The sequence below is a fragment of the Anser cygnoides genome, chromosome 5, assembly GCF_040182565.1.
Source record: "Anser cygnoides isolate HZ-2024a breed goose chromosome 5, Taihu_goose_T2T_genome, whole genome shotgun sequence".
Classification (NCBI taxonomy): domain Eukaryota; kingdom Metazoa; phylum Chordata; class Aves; order Anseriformes; family Anatidae; genus Anser; species Anser cygnoides.
Window position 1 is genome coordinate 39,957,783 of NC_089877.1, and position 21,018 is coordinate 39,978,800.

At 47.5% G+C, this 21,018-nt stretch overlaps 2 long non-coding RNA genes across 2 annotated transcripts; both read left to right on the top strand.

Annotated features, from left to right (window-relative positions):
* Window positions 1-477: 477 nt before the first annotated feature.
* Window positions 478-9,596, top strand: LOC136790932 (uncharacterized). Its single transcript, XR_010831838.1, has 3 exons — window positions 478-1,328; window positions 2,321-5,445; window positions 6,328-9,596. It is a non-coding gene; the product is annotated as an uncharacterized lncRNA (long non-coding RNA).
* A 21-nt stretch (window positions 9,597-9,617) lies between these two features.
* On the top strand, window positions 9,618-20,326 carry LOC125182306 (uncharacterized). The gene is made up of 2 exons (XR_007161761.2): window positions 9,618-18,219; window positions 19,218-20,326. It is a non-coding gene; the product is annotated as an uncharacterized lncRNA (long non-coding RNA).
* Window positions 20,327-21,018: the final 692 nt, after the last annotated feature.

Sequence of the window (21,018 nt, forward strand, 5' to 3'; positions counted from 1 at the left end):
CGCTCCCAGCACAAGGTGGCACTCGCCCTCCGAGAGAAGGATCTCTCAGCCCAGCTCCCTTTCCCAGCTGGTATGGGTTTGCTACGAGCCGCGTGGCCGCCTATTGCTTTTCCTGTGCTATGCCAAGGGTGCACCTGAACGACACCCGGGGCAGAAGGCAAGCAGGCCAGCAGCTATCTGCAGGGAGGGAAGGATGCAGGTTACAGAGCAGTGCTTGGCAAGGGGGATCCGGAGCTAACTGGATGCTGAAAGCAATTGTGCTCTTGCTAACTCGAATCCGTTTGCGTTCCACCAGGAGGTGGCTTCCCCTTTAGCCCTGCCTAGCCTTATTCATGCCCCTCTCTTGGGTTTCTGCTGTTTTCATGAGTCACAATAATTCCTGCCAAGCTCTGTGTGTTGCTGTGCCTCCCCTCCAGCCAGTAGCCCCTGTGCCACAGATCCTCAGATGAGGGGATGTGCAGGGTGAGCGGGGAAAGAAGCAAGCAACGTAACGCCCTCCTCTCGTCCACTAAGTCTATAGGAATCCTTGCTTGGTCGAGATCCAGCATTAACACTTGCTTCAGGAATGCTGCATGCATTCCTGGGGGGGAAGGGCTGCTGGCTGGTCTTACACCTCCCAGAATCAAGTGAGAACAAGCTGGCTGCTGCCCCTTTCTGCTGCTATATGTGCTCTTAAATCGCTGTTTGCCCGGGGGCTGTACCTCCTCGCAGCGCTGTCAGCAGTGGGAAGAGCCTGGCTGTCCTGTCAGCATCTCTTTCTGGAAGGCTGATCTCTCATCCTTGGTTTGCTTCATGTTCTCTCCCACACTGCAAGGGATTGATTATCCAAAGCGATTAGGAGATTTGTTTATATGAAATCTGAACGAAAGCTTTGGAGGAATACAAATTGTGAAGACGCAGCCAGCACTACCTGGCCTTCCTTCAGGCTGGCCTACGTGACCCTTGCTCTTTGTTCTGGCTCTCCAGGCTTGTTACTCTCACAAAGGCCACAGAGTTAAGTCTCAGGGCTGTTACTTTTGCTCCTGAATTTGTGTGGATCAAGAAATACCAAGAACAACGCAGCAGGAACCTACCACATATCACAGTGATCTCTGAAGGAGAGCAGGTGCCAGTCGTCCAGCTGGAGGCCCCAGGGCACAGAAATGCAAACTGTCCTCCCTAAGGGTGCATGGCATAGCAGTGACGGACTCTGGTCTCCTAAATCCTGCTTGTAGTGCAGAGGAAACGGCTGGATACCCATGCACCACCTTCTGTCCAGGTTCAAGCATCACCTGACGTTGCCTGGCAATCACAACGCTTGCTGGCCTCGGTCAGGAAGGCTGCAATAGGTATCATCTTTTATAGTCTTGAACTCCTCCACCTTATATTTATTACTTCTCCTGTTCCTGTGTGTCCTTCGTTGGGCTTGCCTTACACATCACCAAAGAATTTGAAGTCTGGCTCCTGATCTGTGCTCTGTCTGTATGACAGGGATGATACTGCCTGTCACCAGCCTAATAAAACTATGGCTCCTCAGGACAAGGACTTCTTATCCTGCAAAGTTTTCTGTATGTATTATGAGTCTTGAATTACGTAGGCATAACTCCTATTGTTAGAACAGTCCTATTGCTAGAATGAAAACTAAAATAATTAAAGGCTTCTTTTATAGCTTGTAGAAGCCATAGGGTGGGTAATAGTAACTTTTTTTTCTTTTTTTTTTTTTTTTTTTTTCCCTCTATTCAAATCTAGAATATCTGTAAAAAGTGAGTCTTACGCCCCTTTTACGTTGGCACACAGATGCAGCAGCATTCAGTAGGAATGTGTTTAGGCAAAGTGAATTTTCCCCAAAGCTGAGCTGCCTTTTGCAGACCCAACCGTTATGGTAGGGCTTCTCAGCAGCCAGCAGGCATGGCTGCAAAACGGGGTAAGAAGGAGGAGTTTTGGCTCCAGAAAGCAGCTGTAAAGCCAGTAGGGAACAGCTGTAGGCCTTGTGACATTTTCTGACTGCATGGTTGCCCAGTGTGATATCACTTGATGACTCTCATAGACCAGTAAAAATCAAGCAAGACTTTTTTTTTTCTTTTTTTTTTTTTCCCCTCCTTGCGTCCCCAGGATGAAAAAGCTGGCACAGGCTGTGCACATAAGCAAGGTGAATGACTTTGGTCAAATTCCAGAAATATGACAAGCCTTAGTTGTGTTTTTTTGTTTGTTTGTTTGTTTTTCACAGCCCTGCCATTTCTTCCTTCTCACAGTCAAACCCGTCCCCCTTTTTCCCGCTGTAAAACTGAGTGAGTTGTCCTCTCGGTTTTAATTGTGTGTAATTGTCATACGTTTCCTACAGCAAAGTTCTTCAACTGGGATTGAGAAGGAAGAGGCTAAAGGAGCACTGGTTTGGCACCAGTACCACCCGGTAGGGTTTATGCCCATGCACTGTTAAGCTCAGCAGAGCCCTTCACCTCTCCCTCTGTCCCAGTCAGACCACTGCTGCATGATGTGGACACTTACTGGTGGCTGCCAGTAACATTTACTGGCCCATGCTGGGCCAGATGGTTCTAATCTTACTGCAAGATCTTCTGAGACAGCTTCGCTGCCAAGATTTTAACTTGTCCTTGGAATCCCAAAGGAGTAAAGGGTAGGTAGGCGGTGAGTATTTCTCACCACAAGAGTATGTTTCAAGATTCTTCCTTCTCCTCGCTCACAGATGCTCACATTTATTTTTGTGGCTACAAATATCAAGCCGCTGATGCCTGGAACTGCTGATCTCTGTCCTCTTCCCAGAAAAGAGGCATTTTCACCCCGGCATTCACTCTGAGGAGTGCTTGTGAGCACTTGTGCTGAGCTTTTTTCTGCCCATTTTCCCCAGGAGAGGGAGCAGGCCACGCAAGCGACGGCTGGGGGATGAATCAGCTTGTTGCAGCTCTAGCTGAAAGGCCTTTGCTGGGATGTTTCGGATGCCTCCTTTCGTCGCCCTCCTCATCTTCAGCTGCTCTTCCGTCACCTTCTGGCCTTGCTCATGCCACTCTCGTGCCTTGGTCTGTGACAGCCATTTGAGGCTGCTGTGCTGGCAGCACATGCACCGGCTGCCTTCGCCTCCTTCCTGCTCCAAACTGCCTTTCCAACAAGCATGCACCCCAAGGGGGCCTCCAGCCCCCGACCCAGTGCCCGTTTCTGTGCCACTGCTCCCCCAGCTGAAGCCATCCCCATCCCAGTGCCGCTTCCCTGCTCCCCTCTCCCCTGGGAGCGGGGCTGCTCGGGGGCAGCTCCTGCAGTCACTGCGGTGGCCGTGATGGACAGAACAGGACGTCACTTCACTCGGGAATTTGGAGCTGCTTCGGTGAAAATCTCCCTTCGATACTAGCAACAGCAGCTCCCGGAGGCTTGCTACTTCTCAAATACCTATCTGGAGCCTGACTGTTTGCCCAGCAGTCGATTGCATTTCCAGTAACGCACGCATAGAAAACCAGGGGAAAGCGAGGGGTTGTGGAGTTCAAAACCGCCACCGCCAAAGTTCCTGTCTTTATGCTGTCTTTTGTTGCATCAGGAAAAGTTCCAAAAAACGGTAGCCTGGTTACTACTTAAGGAAGGGTTTGTGGCTTCTTGCTGGCTCTTTTGTTCTTTCTTTCATTCTTTCCCCGAGTAATAAGCAACAGAGGATACAAGAGAGCAAAAACCTTGTGATAATTAAGCATCTGCCACATTATATCCCGGTACATCTGATACAAAAACATCTCCTGACACATGCTGAGGTTCTCAGTGCTGCTGTAAGCTGAACTGCTCTGGGAAGTTTTCCAAGGAATAATGGGCAGAGTTCTCAAGGACGAGGCGAGGAGGACAGAGCAAGGTATCTGCTCCAACAGCCGGCGTCTTCCCAGTGACTGGCACTCAGGAGAGCATTACTCCTTATCTCGGTGTGCCGGGAGAAAGATTTAAGAGTTGAGGGTTTTTTTGGTGTGTGTGTGGGGGGGAGTGACCCTGAAATGAAGGGAAAAAACTCGAGCAGTGGATTTTTCAGCACGGACTTGGACTTCTGCAGTTGTTGGGGGAGTGAGGTCTGCATCGCGTCGTCTCTGGCAAGGGCATAGCCCGAGATAGCAGCAGTCATTTAAGAGCACGGTTGTGGCAATTAAATCTCTGCTGTTACATCTCTGAATGTTTGATACAAAGACATCTGCAGGCACACGCTGTGACTTTTAATGCTACTGTCAGCTGAACCACTCCGGGAAATTTTCCAAGAGTGGAAATTTCCCATTCAGGGAAATTTTCCAATGGGCAAAATTCTGAAGGATGGGATGAGGAGGACAGGGCAGGGCAGCAGTGCCAGCAGCAGTGTGAGGAGATGACTTTGCTGGAGACATAGCCAGGAAGAGGGGAAAACACGGGAGTGCATAGTTTCTTTTAGGCTCATACAAGTAGGCATAATCCAGTGCTTGCAGAAATGTTGTGTTCTGAGCAGCCCCTGGTACAGAAAGCACTCTGATTTAAACACATCTAGGCCCATGCTTTTTTGCGATTTCAGTTGCGAAACTGTGTGTGCCTTTTTTTTTGGGTAGGGTAGTGTATTACCCCTGCACGGTGTTGTAATTCACAAGGCAGAGTCGTTGGATGGTTTACTTCTCCGGTGTTGCCCTGCCTGCTGTTAGCGGATGTTATCTAAGCCCATCAGATCGTGTAGTTCATGTTGGTTTTGGAGCCCGGTGGGCGATACTGCCCGGTGGTCAAGGCAAACAGCTCACACTGCAGCCAAAGTTCACGACAGCAGGTCTGAGTTGTCATCCTCCAGTTTGCATTGACAAAAAGGCATCAGAAAAGGAGGGGAGGTGGAAGTGGGTGAGGCAGCTCAGCCCCTGTTGTTGATGTGTCCATTCAAAGGGCAACATCGGAGTCAGCTGAGCATGAGTAAATTCCCATTTATGAGGGCCTGACCTTAGACTCTGGACCTCCCCGGGCTTGAAGGATCACAGAAGGACTGTGAAATGACATGTCCACCAAAACACGGATGGCTTGAACTTTGATATAAGTACCCTGCCTGCCTGGGCTGCAAGCTGTAAATGCTCTGAGATAACCGCACGTGCCAGCTCAGCTCAGAGGAACCCATTTTGCCACCTCACCATAGCCCCGTTGGCAGGTATCTTCCTAGGGCCAATGCTCTCACGGAGCTTATCTCCAGGAGTTTCTTCTCTGGGCAAGGAATTCCTGCTTCCTCCTAGGGCTGGGTGTGCAGCAGGTTTTGTTTGTTGACATTGGCAAGCCTCTCGGGCTCCATCTCAGTGCCTCTCTAGCTCGTGGATGTTTCATTTAGTGCTTTGTGCTGCTTCGCTGTCATGCCTCAAGTTCTTCTCAAATGGCCTTCCAACCAGCTTTTTTGCTTGACTCTGGGGGCCTATTCAAACAAAGAGGAAAAACCACCAAACAGGATAAGCTGTTGCAAGAAGCTAAGTTCAGCTGACATTTAGGATGAGGCCTCAGGTGGGTTGTGATCCTCTCCTTTTGTAGAGGAACCTGGTTTAGGGATGTTGGAAGTGCTGTTAGGGACAGGAGGGAGTTTGTCTGGAGGGCTCTTCCCTACTGACTGCCTGCTCTGCAGGGCTGGAGTTGAAAGAAGCTTTCAGTTGCACTAGGGGACAGAGAAAGCAGCCCAAGGGCAGCTTTATTTATTTATTTATTTATTTTTATATTACCAGCTGGTATAACTGCTGCCACATAAACCAGATTTGTCCTTGACCTCCAGCAGTAGCTCAGCAGCAGCTCCAGGCCAACATTGTACGCTCCAGCAAATTGTCCCCTCGGGCTCTGTAAATCCTGGGCTGTCGTCCTCCTTTCGGGGCGCTGAGAGGATGCCCTGCGTCACCCCTGCCCTGAGAGCACAACGTGCATCCAGAAGGGCGTGGGGTGGTGCTTTAAGGTGCTAAACCTGGCATGCAGGGAGAAAGCTGCAAATAACAACAGCCAGATCATGGTCAGTGAAAGAGGATCACTTCTTCGTGCCGGTACCCGCAGTGTGTGCCTTCACACAGAGCAGAAGGGCAGCAACATTTCTGCCTTGAGGTATAGCAGAAACATTGCTCCAGCATCTAGCTTTGAAGGCTCTGGGGCAAGTACGAAGCTGAGTGACCTTGGCAGGAGAGGAAAAATAGGCAGTGGTGGCCCAGGAGATGGAAATGCAATAGGAGAGGAAAGGCCTTGAAAAGATGAAGGGACTAAACTGTATTGAGGAGGAGGGACCTTGCACTGCGATTTCCAGGCACCTGTGCAGCCACTTTCTCATGCAGTGAAGCAGGTAAACACATGCAGTATGTAGTGGAAAGCAGAAATCTATGAGTAAAAGGAGTTTTCTGTCTTCTCCCCCAGATTTCTGAGAAGTTCACCGTTTCTCTGGGATTGCCAACTTTTCCAAAAGCTACTACTTCAGACAGAGCGAGCAATTTTGCAGTTCCCCGGCATGTGGATTTGAATTAAACTTGTCAATATAATGCCTTTGTTTGGAGAACTGTTGGGCAGAAATAGAAATCTCAGTTTTTACAGCTGGCGGAGCAGTAACAATTTAAAGGCAATTCCTCTCTGTGCAAGCCAAGGCATGGCACATTTACCCCTCCCCTGAAGCTTTGGGTCGCTCTCCATGCAAGCAGGGCAGCGGATCCGAGCAGGTGACATTTCTCATCTGCTTTGAAGTTCCAGGCGATGGTGGGACCAAGTGAAATCGGTGTCCTGCAGTTCTGCCTTCGTGCCTTTCTGCAGGACATGTCCCGTGTGGAAGTGGTTGCAGCTCTCAGCCTGCCCTGGTCTGCATGACAGCTGGCACGAACTCCAGCCAGGTTCTGCAACTTTGGGGCTGCCTTTGGCCAGGTGCTTCTTAAAAGCAAGATCAGGAGGCTTGGTTGGACCTGAGTGACCTCGGTGAGGGCCTGTTCTCATTCAGAACAGACGGTCCTCCAGGCTTAACAGCTTTGGCAGATGCTCCTGCTTTTGTGCTCACTTACTTTGCATAAGAGGGAGTGCTTAAAATAAGGCTTAAAAACCTGGCACTCTAGATGATGTGGGTTGTTTTTTTGTTTGTTTGTGAGTTTTGGCACAGATTGCTTTTACCTTATTAAAACGCTCATTTTCACTCAGTTGTGGAGGACTACCCCCTTACTTTTTATACCCTCTTTGCTGAGCTTTTGTGATTACTTCAAGCCTTGGAAGTTGATAGGAAAGCTTCTGTTAATCCAAATCATTTCCATCTCTGGCCTCTTGCTGTACAAAGGCCCACTAGATCCTGGTCTATGGAAAGAGACCCTCTGGTGGAGCAAGGCCCTGTCCCACAAGGGCTGAAGAGCTGGTGCCCAGGAGTTACCAATCACCGCGGGCTCTGACAGAACTTGGCTGTGAATTATCACGGTTTTACACAAGCTGTGAGCACAAAAGAAAAACGTTGGCCTTATCTGCTAAATAATAAACTGAATTATTGTAGAGACGTGCTGGGCTTGGGTTCCGTACTACTCCGTGGCATTGGCTGCTTCTAAAATAGTAAGTGGATGACTGAGATGTAGGGGTCAGCAAGGGATGCTTAGAGCTTTCCCTTTGCTAGGGTGAGTTGCACGAGAGGAGTGAGTTTGTTCTTTTGTACTGATGTAGGATCCTTGGGATATTTGGGGAAATAGCACAGGAAAGAGGGCCAGGGAAGGAAAGGCAAGAATTAAATGGTGTCCGAAGAGGATACAAAATAGGAAGGGAAGGCACAAAGGGATCAGTAAGCACCAAGGTGTGTGCTGATAGTAATAAGCTGCGTGTGCTTTGGGTGAGTGGGGTCACCTTACCAATCTCAGCTGAGACCCTGGAAGAAAAACTGCAGGAGTTAAGTAGAGAACAGGAGACGGGGAGAGAAGAAATAGGGAAGCAACTGGACTACTGCATGGCAGTGCTGGAGGATCAAAGGATGTAGGGTAGCAGTGTGTAATCACAACCAAACAGCTCTCATCAGGCAGATCTCCTGCCTTTCAACCTGCTTTTGTTTTGAATCTCATTTATTTCCCCCTTCCTTACCTCTTCTCCTTGAGTCCTTAAAAGCTGTTTACAGGAGTGGACATTTCCTGAATACAAAGTGCTAGAGCTGCCCATCGCTTCTCTTGGGTGCTCCCCTTTCCTTGTGTGATTTCTTCAACGGCAGCCAGCCCTTATCACTTAGATATGCTGCTATAGCTGCGTAAGCTGCAGTCCTCGGCGCTCCAGTTGGAAGCAGCAGCCCACCTCTTGCCGCTGCTGGGGCTGCAACTTCAGGGCACAGGCTCCTCGGCTGAGGGCTGGAGCTTTGTCTCTTAAAGATCCTTGGTCTAAGTCCTTTGCCAGAGCCCCTTTCCTCCTGAACATTGAGCAGAAGCAACTTGTCTTCGGATGGGTCTCATCATACCAAAACGGAGGCATCCTATTCAGTCTTTCTGTGCTCTGCGCACCCAGGATGGGTTGAGCTGCCCCCTCTGGCATTACTAGAGGTTGGTGATGAAGATGAAGGGGATGAACCTTGGAGGAATCTGTTTCTCTCCTTTGAACACAGAAGAGACTTGTGTTAAGTGGATTTTTTCCTTTCTTCCTCTCCTATTTATGTGTTGAATGAATATTTTCTATTCAGCTACTCAATGAGCTGTGCCTACCACTGTGCAAGCAATGTTGGAGCTTGCTTTAATTCTTCTTTCAGAAAATTCTGCTTATCCTGCCTATATATAAGACATACACCTTACTTAGGAGACCTCTGCTTGCATGCAGTGACTGTGGTGTGTTTTGGAATAGCCAGTCTTTCGCTTGGCTCGTTTGTCCCTGCTAGTGTATTCCTTAACACAAGAGGCTTACACTGCTCAGTTGGCAACTAGCTCTGCTTCTGTCTATCTCCAGCTTGACACGTCTGCACTTCATGTCATTTTCAGTGCCAGCTACAGTGATTCACAGCCTTCCCTTGCAGAAGTGAAGTTTCTTAGCCAATTATAAAAGAGTAGAAGACATCTCTTGCCAGTCACGTTATCTGTCCAGGAGCGATAGGAAATAAGTTGATAGGCAGAGGTGATTCACCCTTAAAACAGTTTGCGACACTTGCAAGGGAGTGTTTCCTGTGAAAATATGCATCTTTAGGACATGGCAGAGAGAAGGGCTCCGCATTTTGTGTCTCTCTTCCCAAGAACAGCCCTAGACATGGCAGTGCAAGCTCCTGGTGTTCCTGCTCTTCCTGGTGGTGAGCGCAGGGCTGGTGGTTATGTGGTAGGGACAACCCTCTTTTACCAGGCATTGCTTTGCAGAGCCAGAAAATTCAAAAGATCTGACAAATTGACTGAGCACTTTTCTGGTGTCTCCAAGGTATTTCAGTGTTGGGGAGGTGGAGGAAGATGAGGACAGGTTATGATGAGGGAAGGTTATTGCAAAGGCAGAACTGGTCTTCTCTAAAACTGTGGTAGCTCCACCTATCTCAAACAGGCAGATCAGCAGCATTTTTCCAGCTGTTGGAAGCTGTTAAATTGATGGACTGCAGATATTTGGACTCACTGCTGTGGAGGAGACCATCCTCTAAAAACAAGCTTGCCTTCCAAGGCCCTACCCAGCCCCTGAGCATGTTTGGAAAGGCACCAGGACGTTGCTGACTTGTGGAATTTCTACTTCCCATGATGATTTTTGCCTCGGAAAGGGGAGCTGAGGTTAAGCCGAGCTGGAGAGGTTTTTCTTTGTGTGGAGCTTGGAGGGGAGAAGAGGGAGGCCGCCGCTGCAGTCTCCGGGAGGCCAGGGGCAGGAGGACTATTTCTATGAGCAGCGCAGACATTTCCTAGAGTGGGATCTCCTGAGTACCTGCTGGCCGAAGCATTCCAGGCATTCCTGCACTGTGTTGCTAAGCTCACACAGCCCCAAATACAGCTTGGGCTACAGCAGCCTGGCCTTGGCCAGTGGCTCTCATTCAGCCACGTGTGTGTTGTTAACGCTGGCCGGTTCTCAGATCCATTACTCTAATTAGCAAATTTGCTACCTGGACTAGCGCCACAAGCTGTGAATTTGCAGGTGCAGCTAACTGCAGGAGGATTTGGAGGTGGTTTTTGGTTTGTTCCCGTCATGAACAGACCTGCCAGAAGCAGGTGAGAGGATTTGCAGTGGGATAGTCACTGCAGTGTTTTCGTCTCAGGTTTCCTGGGTGCCTTGCGCGTGCTCCAAAATCTGCAGTTCCCCATACCGCTCCCATAGCTGCTGTGTCGAGCTGTGTTTACTCCTACTGTAAGGGGCAGAGATTCACACCATCTCAGGGCCAACAAGCTTGTAAATCATCTACTTAACAGTCCCAGGGAAGATAACATATTAAATACTAAAGGCACTAAGAAATCCTTCCCCCCTCGCTCACCCTCCCCAGCGAGTGCTGAATCTTGTCCAAAGCTGCACAAACAGGATTCTGAGATAAAGACCTTGGGTAAGAATTACTAAAACAAACAGAGCGTGGAGTGGTTTCTTAAGGGACTGGCCTTCTCAAGGCCAGAGGGTGGGTGTGGGAGAACACACCTTACTGAAAGAAAAGCTAAGCACATGAAAAAATACAGCTTGGAACAAACAAAGCCCTGCCCAGGAGTCTGTAATATTTTAATTAAATTGGTGTAGCATGGGAGGATAATCATAAGAGTGCTGTGTGCTCTGTGGAAAGTGTATTGACCAGGACTGCAGTAACTCGTAGCACAAAAACTTTCCAGATGCGCAGGGATCCTGCTCTGCTTCACGTGATGCAGTTGAGTTATTGCACTGCACTGTAGCAGTACAGTCCCTGGGGACACATTAGTTCAGTCACCTTGTGGTGTCTGCCTATCAATGACTGGCTTGATGTCAGGTTTTGTTGTCGTTGTTGTTTTGGTTTGCCCTTTTTTTTTTTAAACTATATTTGTTTTTCATGACCCACATTAGAACATTAGAACATTATCTGCTGTTGACGTGGCTACATCCTGATTTAAAGAAAGTCTCTGATTTTGATAGCCTCTACTCCGTACCTGGGGGAGATCTTTGTAGGTGGGCACACATTGGACTCTGTGACTGTAGTTTTAGATCCACCTCAAAACCTCTTCCTTTTGCATTTTTTCCCCTAGAAGAGTATGTGGTCTGTAGCATCAGTCAGTGCTTGGGGGTGATGGCTACACACCCTTGACTTAAGGCTTGTTTAACTTTCCTGTGCCGCTGTGGAGCTATTGTTAGTCTGCAGATAAGGTGAGTGTTATCATTTTAACACAGTTGAAAAGAAAAGGATAGGAGAGAGCTATTAGATTCTCAACTGTGTTACTCTGCCTGGTGGCAGGGTTGTCCTTCACACTGATCCCTCAAACGTGGTAATAACAACAGGAAACCTTTGTTTTTACTGGTTAGCAGCCAACAGCAACAGCCAAGCTAGAACAGAAAGGATCACCTCTTCTACTGCTGCAGCACGTGTGCTGAATCTTTGTGCCGACGCACTGACACCTCTCCAGATCTTTCCTGAGTAGACGAGGGGACACAGAGACCTCCATCCTGCCCCAGACGACCTGGGCTACCTAAGCTTGGCCACCACCTCAGAACAAGCCTCTTGCCCTCTTCCCAGCAGGCTGACAGCCTCCTGCCCTCCTCGTGCAAACCCATAACACGTTCCTTCCCTCCTGTCTTGCTTTTGCTATTAAGGCACAGTAGGTTTTTTAGAGCTGCCTGGATCTGCCTCTATCAGTTGCTCCCTTGTCTTCCTTCTTCCTCTGTGTGTTCATCAGTCTTGTGCCTTTTCAAGGGGATCCTTAGGTTACCCCTATCGCAGACAAGTTGCCAAGTTTCAAATCAAGGAAGGGAAAGGACTCATGGCTGACCAAAAAGCCCCTGTAAGGGCCAGAACTGGGAAAATGTGGGTAGTGATCATCATGTGGGAACTTTTCTGCAGTGCAGATGTTCTTCAAGGAAATAAGAGGCTGTCTCTCCCAAGATGTAGAGGACTATACTGAATTTAGGTGGATCTAATCTCATTCATTTATGGCATCACTTTTAGGAAAGAGACCTTGCTGCAAAGGCTGTGGGGCAAGAGCAGGCCTGGCCCTCCTACTGGAAAAACGAACATGCTCCTGGCATGCTGAGGGTGCATGGCTCAGCTTCGTTTGTGGGGAAACAGTCAAGAGGTAAATATTGATTCAGGCAGAATTCGGAGTCACTTGGGATGGTATTCATCTTCATTTCAGGCATCTACAAAGTGGATGTGTACCCAAGCTGCCCCGTCTGGCTTCCTTTAATAGCCAAACAAAAGAAATTGGTGCTTGTCTGAAGAATTTTCAGGAAGATGTGAGCCTTGCCCTTGATGCTGTTGACCGTACACAGAGCCTGAGCCGCGCTGAGAGGCAGATGTCTGTGGTGAAATCCCACCCATGGCGTAATAAAGCCTCACACAAACCTCAGGAGGTCTTGGGGCCCGAGTTGTTTTTCACCGTGAGAGGAAGATAAGGGGCACAGGAAGACTGTAAATGAACAATCTACCAAGAACAAGAAAGTCCTGTTAAGGTTGTAACTCTACTGAGGTTACACGGAGATGGATGTTTTGAATGGGGAAAAACAGAGAGTGATCGCTGCAGAATTCAATATAGAGGAGAAAACACCCTAGGCAGCAAGTCCCCCATTTCAGGGCTAGCTTGCTGGACAGCAAGGCCTTAGGGTGCCGACAGAAAGCCCTCGTGGGGCTTCCCGGTAGGTGAAAAGGATGGCAATTGGATTTTCTAGGAAGGCAGGTGGTGTTTGAATAGCACTTCTATTTTTGTTTTTTTGAGATCACTCTGTTTGTTCTGAGGTCGTTCTAATTCAGGGCAGGGAGGGAGCAGGAGCCGTCCCTGTGACTCTGGCCGGGGTTTGAACTTTAACTGAGCAGCCCCTGGCTGTGGCCGGGAGCCATGCGGCCACGAGGAGCGCTTCCGAACGGCAGCGCTGGCAGCGTTGGCGGCGTCACCCAGGCCACGCAGACATCACGGTCATGCACGAGTGCCAGAATGGCCTGACCCAGCTGGGGCTGTCACCGCTGAACCTCTGCCTCTCACTTCCCGGGTGCACTGGGACCGCTGGGGCTGTGCCAGGGGCTGATAGCTGGCAGGCAGGTACGGGGACACTGGTGTCCCCTAAGGACAAATACACAAAGTCCCGAGCCAAATGGGCCAACAGCAGGAAGGAGAGTCCTGGCTCTGCTCGCCTGTTGACACGGTAAGCGGCTCGGTGTCAGGTCCTCGACCTCCTCAGGTGGAGGGGAATGTCACAAGACAAGCCAGTTCTCCGTTCTTGAACCACAGCCTCTTCAGCACGAGTCATAGCTTTGGCAGGCACGCGTGAAAGGAGGAAAGCTCTTACAAAGGCTTAAATGGGCCCGGGGAGATTTCTTGTCCACTAGCTGCTCGCTTGGCTTCAAAACCCCTTGCAAAACAATGTGTGGCAAAATCTATCATACAGGGCTAAGACAAATTAATTACTCGTGCTTGGAAGGGCTTATTCTCATTTGTGATCTCTTTCAGACAGTCCTCCGAAAACCTCAGGATGACACTGCTCTAACAGATGTTGTGCTTGGAGTCTGAATTCAGCTGGGTTTTTCTCTGTTACTGTGGAGGCCTGTAATTGCAAGTGTTTGATTGCATGACTGATGAGCTAGAACTATTTCTCTTAGCAGCGCCAATTGCTGAGATAAGAAATATATTTTGCTCCTTTTCCATCTCAAGCATGCCCAGAACACACAGGTGCTAACTCGGGTACATCCTTGCACAGAAGCTCTCATCCTCAGAGAGAAAATCCTCTAAATATTTTAACTGTGGTGACAACAGTACAAAATTTCTCCCTTTCCCTGAACTCAGCACAAGAGAGGTGCTGAGACGGAATTACACAACAATTGACCAGCCCTTGCTGAAATACTTTCTCTGCTCCAGCATTGCCCCGAGAGCCGCAAAGTGTCTGAAGGGATCTTTTTTACTGAGCAGGGAAGGTGTGCAGCTGGTACAGAGCAGCAATGCTGGAATTTAGTTCCCGAACTGGTCAGTTCAGCATGTCTGATGTGGCTTTCATTCGTCTGGGTACTGCACAGCTCCAGTTCCCCGTGCCGCTGTTCGGTGCCACAGCGGGGCTCTTTCCATGAAGGGCAGCACAAGCTGTCCTGGGCAGCTGGGGTGCAGATCCCGCAGGAATATACATGGAGAGGAACAACTTATCGTGGCCGATCTCGTCCTCCTGCCCAGATGTGGCAGCACATCTCTGTGTGCGTTATCTGATGAGCGCTGTGAGGGATGCCACGCTTTGGTGAGGTGCAAAGCGGAGATCCCTGAAAGTCGCTTGAGAGGTCAAAAACTCGTGGCTAGCAACCAGCTGGGAACCAAGAGGACTTTGTTTTAGTCACAGCAGCTAGACTGCAATAGCATAAAGCTCCTTAACTAGTTCGTCAAGCAGCGGACAAGAGAATTTCTTGCACAATTTAGAGTGGTACGCTAGCTAACTACAGACGTAAGGAAAGGATTTAACATTGCACAATGTTCTGGAGAATGATATAAGGGAGGATTTTGTCTTACAGCTATGGGCAATTAGAAAGAATGGAGGGATAACTGAATTCATTCTGTCCTTCATCCCACGGGGTACAGGGAGGTCGTGATGGTGTCAACCCCAGCAGATACTGCAGGCCAAAACTGCTCTGTTGTGCTTGTGTGGGATGTGCACGTGGCGAGCAGAGTCTGTGTGGAGACACTGTTTGAAGAACAGCAATTTTCTGCATGTGCTATGGAATTGTGAAAAGCATACCATAGTCAAATTTTTACTGGAGAATATTTTCTTGGGCTAATTACTCTGAATTTAGTGACTAGATGGTATTGGATAAGAATAACAACTAAGGGCCAGAAGGTTCCCTCCTTGAGGTATTTATTTCCTGAATTTTATGATTTACATAATGTCTCAGGTGGTATGATGACCTAAGCTTTGATTCCAACCATTTCTTTTACAAGTAGTTTTGTTAAGAAAACATTCTGAAAGCTAAGACAATGCATAGATGTATATTTCTTTTTCTGAATAATTTGCTTAGTGAATATAGCAATTACAGAGCTACTCTTACAAGCAAATATTCACATGAATTGGAAATTTAGAGCAGCTGGCTTGTATTATTCACAATCCACTTATTTGTACGGGTTGGAAGGGAGCATATGTGCTCTTGTCTCTAGGTTGCTGGCTTAGGACTTGCTGAGACGTAAGTGCCCAGGAGACTTTGGGAAACTCATTCTGGTTCAGATACGTAACTGTGAAATGCATCCAAAAGGAGATGTATTCCTCCTACTCAGAAGAACGATTGGGATTCAAGGCTAAGTGATAGAGATACCTGTATCGCAACAGAGGAGCAGATTGCCAGTGTGGCTGTGGCTCACAAAATCTTGTGTTAGTGTGAAAACAAATGGGATGGGGCACTTCTTTTCCATTGAGTCTTCCTCTGACTGACGAGGGACTCCTATTTTCCAAAGCGTGGAAGATATTTTTCCATTTTATCATCATATATTTCTTTCACCTCAAATTCCTTTCTCTGTATTTTTTGGGTAGCAGTTGTTACAACATCTGTATGATGGAAAAAAAAAATACAGGTTCCTGTCTCCCCCTGTTTTCAGTGCCCCCTAAAAATAACTTCTCTCACTCCCCTCCTTCCACAAGTTGCATCTATATGGAGTATAAATAACTAAATAACTTAGAGCTTATACAGGGTATGACATGTTTCATTTTAGAGCATCAAAACTAGATTCTGATATAGAGTGTTGATATCAAAAGTGAAGGGCAAGGCTCTGTTCCTCTGAACTCCAACTAAAGTGATGACTTTGATGCGGATCTCAAATGGAGGGAGCGGTTCTCTCTAAAGCAGTTCAGCCGGCACCTGTAACCTCTTAAACTGCAGTCATATCTCTCATGCGAACCAATATTTGCTTAAGAGTGGGGCATGATTTATATGGGAGTCCTGGTGTCGCAACAACTGCTCTGTTACTCAATAGGATTCCCAGATGACTGGTTAATACATAACAAGCCAGGTTTGTAAATTCAGTTGGTGCAAATTATCATCAGAGTGGAGAGGGGAAATTCCTGATATGACATTGTGTTCAATTCCTAAAACTCTCAAATGCCTGTAACGGAGTACCACATGCTCCAGTTAAACCAACAGTGGGTTTTGGTTTGTTTTCAGGGGGATCCTAATTAGGCTTAATTACTTGATGACAATTTTCTTGTTGTCACGTGTAATTGTGTTATTCCCCCGAGTCAAGATGGAAAAAAAGCAGGGTTATATTAGTTAATTACAAAATGCCACAGCCAAAACTCTGTAGTGTGTGATATGATTCCAGTAAAACAGAAGAGCGAGCTTAGAACTGAGGCAAAGTTGAGGTGTATCACAAAATCACTTTGGCTATGTATAAAGTTACCCTTAAAAAAAAGTGATTTTTTTTTATTAATAAATCAGCACAGGAAATTTAGGGGTATGTATTTCCCTTTCCAAATGGAAACGAGTTAACACTCTTCAGAGAAGCTAAGAAATCCTCAGTGTCTGTGTAAAACAGCCAAGACCTATTATTTTCTAGGTTTCAGTCTAGCGCACTTGAAGTCAGTCAGTCTCTCAGGAGGAACACAGGCAGCACTCTGAAATGTTTTAATGTCTTTGCTCTGCTGATACTCCTGTATTTACCCGTATTTCTTCAAACGTGTATGCTTGAAGTCTGGTGATCACTTCTATGGCAGGTGGCTCCCTGAGTAATCCTACTGTTGCATATTTGGAAACGTTTTCTGACTTGATGACCTTTCTTTAACCTCGGGTTGCTAGTTGTTATCACTGGAAAGGAATAAATGCATCTGAGCGACATGGATTGCTAAAGCTAGATCCTGTACCTTGCCTCTGGTGGAGCCCCATCTGCAGACTTGGCTCCCAGAAGATTCAGAAACTTCACTCTGCTACCTCCTTGCCCCAGCTGTACGCATGATGAATGGCAGAGGTTTGACAGCCCACGAGGAGACAGTCAACCAGAAACCATTCTTTGGCTTAAACGATAAACTATGCAAGGATGCCATAACAGCTATGTCATTATAGTTACTTAAATATAAACAGCGCCCAAGTCAAAACCGTAGCGCCCGGCGTCCATATCTGGAATCCACCTGTTTTAAAACCTAATACAGGAAAAAACTGCAGCATGCTTGAATAACCAGCAGTACTGGAGTTACAAGTTCCATCACAAATCAGTTATTTCAACTTGGTATTAGTCCATTGCTATGCATACTTAGCATAGCACTTTGTTGCATAATGAGCGAAAGGGAGGAAAAAATGACCACTTAGAAGTCCAAGCCGTTTTAAGATTAGTCTGTGACCTACCTCATTGTCTGGGTAAAAGATAGGTTTTGAAATTTTTTAGAAATGCACGCACATTTTTAGTTTACTGCTGGCTGTTGTTCATGAGTACAGCACTGTACTGATGTGAGCGTGCTCTGGGATCTTTTTATTGCATGGTACTTAAATATAGATCATTCAATATCGTGTTAATGACAGCAACATGAACATGAACCTGAACATGATCAGGAACTCCTTTAATTGGCATTGCACCTACTCTGTCCATGGAAGTGTCCGGTGAAGGCTCTTGGGTTCCTTACGGCCATCTAGGCTCAGAGCATCTAACCTTTTTTTTCTCCCCGGTCACATCACATCGGCCTCACGCGAGGCCACTTGTGCCAGGGGAACATGTCCCAGTGAGTGCAGTCACACGCTTGGGATGGCTGGAGGTGGCACTGGCACGTTCTTAGAGCAGGTTTCTTTGGCTCCCGGACATGGGATTTGTAATGCATTATAAATCATTAGTCTGTTAGTCCGAGGTCTGACTAGAGCAGGCATATTGGGAAAACAATTCTGTGCTGTTTAGAACCTTTTGAGTGTTTTCAGTGATTAGTACAGTCATTTTTAACCACAGGAAGAGTTGCAAAAAGGCGCTGTTGCAGAACAGAGACTGCATCCAGTTTCCGTTTCAGCAGTGGGGCTGACATCCATCCCAGTGAGACCATGAAGGATGCGCAAGTGATCCCACGAGGCAAGAAGGGAAGAAAAGAGGCTGTTCCTCTGCAGGCTGGGTGGTTACAGGGCACGGCAGCAGCGTCACCGCCAGCAGGGCGTGGGATGCGCAGGATGGTGCCCCCGTGCCTCCGGCGCTCTGCGGGCCTCTCCTCCGGCCCCCAGAACCTGGCCTGATAAACCCAGAGAGGATGAAGAAGGAGGAGGGAGCCAGTTCAACGCAGGTAGGGACCCAGTTACTATAGCAACTGTTTTCTTCTTTGAGCATAGGCTGGGAGGATTCCCCTGCGAGGGGATTTCTGCGCAGTCCCCAGGCCAGGAGGGGAGGCTGCTCCATGCATCTCCTTTGGCAAAGGCTGCACTCTTCAACTCGCTGGGGTTTGGGGGGAGGCTGAGGTAGGTTTGTAGAAGTTTGACACTCGTCCAAAAGTAAAACAGATGTTGAAGTGCCTGGATTCATGGGAGAGATTACTAAACTGGGCCTGTTAGAAGCGAAACTCGGCTGATGGTGCATTGTTCTGCGGGCTGAAGCTGTTACTGCACGCCGTGCCCTGCACAAGCAGGAGTTTCAAAGCTGGGGTTTTTAACAGAAGAGAACATTTAGCTAATTCCTACTGGATTTTTGAAACCTTTGAGGTCCTGAGTTCCTCAGCTGGGTTATTCAATGAGATAAAGTTGGTACAAATTAAGTAACTTCTAATATAATAAAAGTGTGCTCAGTCTGACACCAGGAAAAGTCATTCTCTGGAACCTGAGCCAGGTAATGTTATCTCAGCATGCTGCTTGGAGTACCTGGCACCGTACAAGCTCTAGGTCTCTGTAGTTATCTTAGACCAACATAGCAAATGAATGAGCATATTATCTTTCTGGTAGGGCTGCTTTCTGCTGTAACACTTCCCTTACAGTCGTGGGAGGCATACATACCAAGCCAGTTCCTAGGATAAACCCCATCTTTGGCCCGTACATGCTCTAGCAGTTACACTTCAAGTCCTATGTTGCAACTTGGTTTTGGCTTGCATTTTGTGCTGGAAGCTAAGCAAACACAGAAGGAAAATAAAACAACCCGTCTTTATGGATCATCTCAAATTTAGTCCCAAAATTCTCTCTAAGGGTCAAAGCATAGATGTTGTTGCAAATTCCCCTGATAAGGAATGAGCAAAGAGGGCTTTGGATGGAATACTCTGTTCTGCCTGGGTTGTTCATTGTCTATTTTTCCATGTAGTATTGTTGCTGGACCTAGAGGGATGTTGTCTGTCCTCCATGACCCCAGTACCTTTCCTATCACCGAGGAAGATGAAGCCAGGACAGCAGTGCAGCCTCTTTCTTGCAGCTGCATCTTGCCTAGGTGGCTGATGCAACTTCAAACCCTCCTAATCCCTGGCTTTCAGAGTAGCACTTTTTGACTATTGATGCAAGGAATAAGAAACATCACCCTTAATATCTGTTTAAAATTCAGCAAGGCTCTTACCAGACATAGAACCAAGGAGCTGAAAAATGAAAGCATAGAATCACAGAATATCCCGAGTTGGAAGGGACCCACAAGGATCATCGAGTCCAACTCCCGGCTCCACACAGGACCACCCAAAAATCAAACCATATGTCTGAGAGCGTTGTCCAAACACTTCTTGAACTCCGTCAGGCTCGGTGCCATGACCACTTCGCTGGGGAGCCTGTTCCAGTGCCAACCACCCTCTCAGTCAAGAACATTTTCCGAAAACCGAGCCCGAACCTCCCCTGTTGCAGCTTCATGCCACTGAAGCAGGCTCTCTGCTCCAAGTGCAATTTGAACACAGAATTAGGCCACGGCAAAATGCTCCCCTCCTAAGGAGGTGAGCTGACAGGCAGAGGGATGCAGGGACAGCCTTGAACTCTCACCCACACTCGCAACGACTGCACAGCTCCCGTGCCAAAGTCTCCGGCCTCAGCCTAGTTTCAGAAATGGGACTCACAATCTCAGTAGCAACCTGCTCCTGGTACGTGAAGAATGTTTATTGACAACTGCTAAGACGTCTGCGAGCTTTTCAGCTGATATAAGTATCCGCATCCTTCTGCACAAGTGTCATTCTCCGTGTCATGTGGCAGTTCTGGGCTTAGCTGGCATTTGATCTTGCCAGTAAAATCTGCTGCTTCTCTGTATAATAATGAGAAAGACTTGTGAAAGAAAATAGAGCAGCAATGAGTCAGAATTCTAGACTTAGCTCTTTTGTGAGCAATAAGCAATTTCTACCACACTAATGCAATTGGGGTGAATAAAATCATGCGTCAATCCAACTGCAATTCCCTTTGCTGAAGATATACAAGTATTACAGAAAACTGGGGGGGGGGGGGGGGGGGGGGGGGAGAAAAAAAGACAAAAAAAAACTTCAAAGCTTTAGTATATCACACAAATTAATAAAGACAAATGTTTCGTGTTATGCTGTAATAGAGAGAAAGAAGACATGCTCTCTCGTGACTGAATATTTGACTGACTGCATTCATAATGGTGAAAAGCAGAAATTTCCATCCAGACTTGGTGAAGAAGCGTCTCCAGTACTTCACAGGACATAGTAGACTCACTGACCACTGCATTCTGTTCAGCTATTGAAAGAATAGATTATGTGGTCATGGTATGGAGGTTGAGGAAAAAGTAAGTTACAGTGAAAAAAGAATTGAGCTCCTGTCTGGGGAAAAGGAGGCTTCTGTGACAAGAAGTTTTTTGTCTCTTCATGCTGATAGCCAAGGTCATACAAACTCTCGAGTCTCTTTGCGCCCCAGGGAACCTTAGTTCAGATCGTTCCTTACAGCATAATTAGTCGCTCATGTTTTGTCTGTGCCCTAACTCTACTTATCTCAGCATTACTTCCTTCACAGGACAAGGTAGGTTATCCAGAGGATGCAGGCAGCTGAAGAGTTATTCTCTTAATAAGCCTCATCTATTAGATGCTACTGTAGATTAACCTATTAGATGGAATTGAAAATTGAACATAAATACAGAACCTGTGTTTGCTATCTCCAAAAATAGTGTGCTAATGCAGCTTGGTTGC